Raw genomic sequence first — 6,000 nt, 5'->3', positions numbered from 1 at the left:
GATGAGATCCTGAAATATAAAATAAAGTAACACCTAAATCTCTCTTTTCTTTTCAAGTGATCTCATCACTTCTCACACAATATATTAATTTTAAGAGTAATATGTTTCTCACATAATAAAGTTTATAAGCAAGGAAAAACTTATAAAATTCTTTTCTCAAAACTACCTCTCCTTTTGCCAGTACAGGAGACTGCCACCCAAAATTTAATTTTCTTTCATAGTATTAATATTGTCACACAGTCTCATAGAAAAGCACAATCACACATTTTGCAAAGAAATAAGAGATGGCTGAGAGGAGTAGTATGCTTGTCATATAAATAGAGGTAACCTCAAACAAGAGACTATTTATAATCATACAAACATGATGAACAACAGAGAAAAATAAGCAATACCTGAAGGTGAGTCCTCAAGTGGGAGTGATGATAGTGGAGGAATAAATAACGCATCAGGATGCTTTAACAAGCTAGTTAGCAGCAAGGAATCATCAGTAAAAGCTGTTGAATGAACAGTTGATCAATATCAGGATTTGTTGTAGCATCAGAATTTAAATTATCAGGAGAATGAACCAGGCCGACATCAGTACTTTGAACTGATGGTTCTTGTGAGGCCTAAGTAATATGAGCTACTTAAGAAAGAATTGGTGAAGGTTCTTGTGTACTCTCCTCAAACATCAGATCATTAATAACTGCATCCACCTTGGATAATAAATCCTGATGAGCCTTCTTTTCTTGCAGCAGTTGTTCAGAGTCAGCAAGAAGATCACCTTGCGCAAAATTAACAATTATTTGTGTAGCCTCTTTGTCTGCATCTTCCCTTTGAGAAGATGGTTCTTGTATGACTGTATGTGTCTCAATTGCTAAATTCCTTTGAGACTTAGGTTCTTGTGGACTGACATCCATAGTAGAGGACTGAGCCTTTTTTTTTTTTCTGATGTACCTAACCACATCATCAGCTTTTCTTTTCAACTTGCTCTTGTCGGTTTTCTTGAGCTCAGCAGTTTCTTTGTTCACTGGAAACTTTTTGATCAGAGCACTGACATCAGTAGTTGGCTCCTTAGTTCCAGCTATGTCAACAGAGTCATCAGGAATTACAACTGATGATTTTATTATCTTCATTCTTGGCCCGATGGGCATCTGATCATCAGAGTTAGAATCATCTTGCATGATCAGCCTTCTTTTTCAGACTGGAAAACATTCTTCTTTCTTCTCACTCTCACTCAGTGAGGCCTGTTGAGCTCTCTATTTATATTGAACAGATTTTTTAACCGGCCTTTTCTTTAGTACAACTGATGCCTTTTGAGAGACATCAGAGGAGGCTAATTTAGGAGCTGGATTGGAGTTCTGTTTAGTAGAAGGAATGCTTGGGTTAGAAACAAGCATCGTGAATATTCATCAGATCCCTGAACTTCTGGGAGTCCATGTAATCATCGATGAGTGTTTCCTTATCACTCCGGAGTTTGACCAACTTAGCATGTATAACGACTCGTGTAATTTTTTTTAAAATAATTTAAATATGTAATTATGGAAGTATTAATTAAATAAAATATGTGTCTTGGTTTTGGCAGCAGTATGTTGATATATACTATTTGTCTATGATTTATTGGTGTAAAGGATTGGAATGTGTAGTTAAAGATTGAGTTATATTGTTCTGTTTTATTTTTAAAGGTGATTTTATTATAGTTTTAAATCCGTAAATATTTGTACTGTCTCTAAAATTAGTTTTATGATTTTATAATTTCAATAATTATTTTTGGGATTTTACAAAATTTAAAAATCAATATTTTATCAATTATTTAACCCTATATGATTTTCTGATTACATTTAATTGTAAAGTCTGTATTTAATTCCAGAATTCTTCAAAAATTATGAAACTCATATTTATTTAAATTTGAAATATTTCAAGAATTTTAAAATTATTTTGGAAATTTTCGGGATTAATTTCACCAGCGTGTCGATTCGTTTAATTGCTAAAAGCGGGTATAAATTGCATTTTAAAAATTGTTTTAAATTTTTTAAATTCATGTTTTTATAAACTTCGAGATATTTGTAATATTTTAAAACTATTTTCGTAATTTTCTGAATTTGTTCTAAGTGCAGCTCGGTTCGTTAATTATGAAATGCGGATATGAGTTGCGTTTCAAAAATACTTTAAAAATTATAAAAATTTTATTTTAATAACTTTGAATTATTTGTGATATTTTAAAACTATTTTGATAATTTTTCGGGTTTATTTTACCCGCAACTTGGTTCGATAATTCGCGAATTTTCGAAAATAATCGAAATAGCAGGACACGTGTTGGGTTCTTATTTTGCTGCGTGTCCTTCAATATTCGATACGTGGCAGTAGTACAGTTTGTTATATTCTAATTCTTCTTCTCTTTTCTTTTATTGGGAGACATCCACATCAATCTCTCTTCATATCTCTCTCGAAGAGCTATATCTCTTCCCCTGTTTCTCTGTTGGCTTCCCTCGATTTCATCTCTGTTTCCCTGCATTGTTTCACGACTACTTCTTGATTTCCATTTCCGGTGAGCCGTTGTTTACTTCTGGCGAGTCTTGGTGGTCTCGGTTGATTTCGTTTTACTTTTACTTGATTATATATACATGTATGTATATATGTGTGTATATCAGTGGGTAAATCGTTGTTGGTTCAGTTGTGTCCTTGTTGTTGTTCGTTGGTTTCATTTTCCGGCCACACCCGCGTGTGTGTGCGTGTGGTGCTGGTGCGGTTACTTGGTTCTGTCCCGATTAGCATTTTCCTATTATTTAATAATTCATTTATTTAATTCTGCAGGAAATTAATTGAGAAGATTACGTGATATAAAATATTTGCGAGCAAAAAAAAAAATTATCTAATCGGTAGAATTCAGCGTTGGAAACCCAAATTAATAGGGTACCCGCGAATTTTACCGCCGTCTGCGATGACTATTTACGAGTGGACGGTGGACTGTGATGTTTATTCTGAGTCCTAATATTTTAAAATAAATAAATTAATTCGTAAAATTATTTTTGAAACGAGAATTTGATTTTATTTAAAGTCGAGTACGTAATTTAGTGAATGAATTGTGATTGGATTGATTGTTGGGTTGAACTGGTGGTTGGGATTCGTGGTTGGATTTTTGGATTGTGGTTGTTGTGAACTTGATTGTTGTTGGTTTGACGTCGATTGTATTCGACGGGTAGTCCGATAAACGAAGGAGACGTTGCCCGATTTTTGGGAAATTGAACTACGTAAATACGGGAACGTATTCGATAATTATCGGGACGTCGAGTGAATATATATACTTATACTTTATACGAACTTGATTGTATGTTGTGGTGAACGTTCTGTCCAAAACTCAATAATCCTAATTTCTTAAAATGACGAGTATACGTATTTTCTGAAAACGAACACTGAACCGATTTCGAGAACGTGAACCCTAATTGTTGTCTCTGATATTATAATATGAATAATTACGAGTCGGAATATGCTATCGTATGGGTCGGTTATAGCGAGGATATGTCAAGCATAATTGGGTATCTAACATAGAGTATTTCGACCCTGTAGGTTCTAGTCGGAAAACCGAAAGTCGACAATGGACTAAGGATAACCTAATGATCAGTCGACGAGCTCAGTAGAGTTTTAACAGAAAAACCTGAGGGTCGAAGTCGAATCCAATGGGATCTAGTGGTTGGATGTTAAAGCCTGAGCGATAGAGTCGGCTCAGAATTGATCAGTAATAGTTATAAAGCCCTGTTAGGCAAGTACTTCCGAACTTTTCTTCAAGATATATTGCAAATATTTTCGAACTGTTTCATAACATGTCGCTATTATTCAAAATAACTCCTGTTTTATATTGCAAGTGCTTTAAACTATTTACCCTTTAACCCTGATTTTTCTTGATCTTGAGCCATAAGCCTTATTCTTTGTAAACCATCCTTTGTTGATCCTCAGACACCAAACACACAAATATGATACTACTCCCCAAATGTATAACTACCAAACACTGGAACAAAATTGTTTGAAAATGCAGAAACTTTTATACTCCAACCATTCTTTATAACATCAGAGAACTATACCTTGAAAAAACATTATTTATCTAATACCTGATCCTTTATGGACTGAAAACCGTTTCTTATACATACTCTGATATACCCTTGTGATATCCATGAGTTTTTTTACGTTTAATTCAAGTGTTTAATCATCACTGATTATGATCTTGTTGTATCGAATTATATTGTTTATCATATTGAACTGCTTTAGAATTGGATAGTTTTTTTATGTATGGACCAAATTCGTGGTCAGACCGTATCAATGGTCAAGTTAGGCCAATGTGTGCCTTGGATCCAGTAGTTAGAGCAGTGTTGTGTGCTTTGCTCGGGGTTAGTGTGTGACTGATCAGCAGCCTAACCTTGGTTTTAAAAACTTAAAATGAATATCCAATTCTAACGATTATTTAGCAATAAACTTGATTCCTCTGAATCATTTCGTTTGATCATTGATTAACTTCAATTATTGTCATTGTGACTTGCTGAACTAGTTAGCTCACTCTTGCGAATATTTTTATGTATTCTACAGTTAAGAAGGATACGGTTGATAGCGAGGTTTCCCAGTTCAATGTACGAGCTAAGAATCCAGATTGAGTTGGATCGAGCTAGCATGAGCTTATTGCGGTAGCGAGATAGTATGATTGTAAGAATAATTTTATTATCAGTTGTAAGTTAAATTAGTTGGGATTTGGTACGATGTAATAAAAGTTAAGGTTGTGGCTTGTTTTCATACTTTAACCTGTTGCGATCCGTGGTTGTGTAAAGCAGGGTCATTGTAAATAGTATCTCATATATAGGTTTATATATTATGTATGTGTTGTGGACCCCAAACTTCTGACCCGGGTTTGGAGGGCGCCGCAGGTTGGTATCAGAGCTAAAGTTATAAGTCACTAAAAAAAGCCTAGATTGTCGGGATTGGGTAGAGGGTTAGGATTAGGAATATGAAATAAAAAGATAAGACATCGTGAGGATGAGTGCGACTATATAGTAGGTCTCCGAAATGGTTCGTGTTGCAATTCGGGATTCTTAGCTTGCGACGTGATTTCCAGACAACGACAATGGCATATCCTGATTTTTATGTATCATCTGATCGTTTGGAGCTTTCCGTTCGAGGATCGTCATCTATTCTCAGATTTGATTTGCACCTTGTTCCTCCATCAGTATTAATGGTACTACCTTCCGTTATGACAGTTGCCCCTCTTCAAGCTATTCTATGCTATTTTACCACCTCTTGATATGAAATGACCTATTTAGGAACCTCCATCTGTTTATTCTTGTTTTACTGGACATTCGGCTGTGAGTGTATCTCTTCAGTTGACCATACATCCTATTCTATGCCCTCAGTTTAAAACCTATCTTATGGAGCAACAGTATTTACGAGGATGGATTCAATAACTACAGTAATTGGTTAATGCATGAGATATTAATAAAGGTGAGAAGAAGTTTTGAAAGAAGATTCAAGTGTTCCGGAGGATAGCTGTTGTTAGGTTAAAAGAAGCCATTAGTAAGTAGGCCACCCATGACTAGCTTGTGGAATGGATTAGATAAGTACTGAAAAGAGAGAGTTAGAGGAGATTATGGATTTAGAGTTTTCTTGAAGTTAGATAACGGTGTTATGATAATATGATATATTTATAGTAATAAGGTGATATGGCATTAGCCGACTTGTTGACTATTGGATAGTCTGTTCCACTTAACGATTGCAATCGGAATCTGTTTCTCAGGAAAAATGTTGATCACCATCTCGCAGTGTTGGCTCAGATATCAGGTAAGCATTTCCCATCTTTGTTCGACTATGTTTTCTTTACAGCTATATTTAGAGGCCTTGAAGATGTCTCATATATGGAACACTAAGTGTGATCATTGTGCTACTCAACTCATTCTGTACAGGATTCTCCTAAGTAGTTTCAGAGATTAAGCATGTTAGATATTCTCCAACATTGCATGTGTTTTAAAGTACAACGCAAGGGCA

The sequence above is a fragment of the Apium graveolens genome, chromosome 2 (genome assembly GCF_009905375.1).
Source record: "Apium graveolens cultivar Ventura chromosome 2, ASM990537v1, whole genome shotgun sequence".
Lineage (NCBI taxonomy): Eukaryota > Viridiplantae > Streptophyta > Magnoliopsida > Apiales > Apiaceae > Apium > Apium graveolens.
This window is presented reverse-complemented; position numbering follows the sequence as displayed.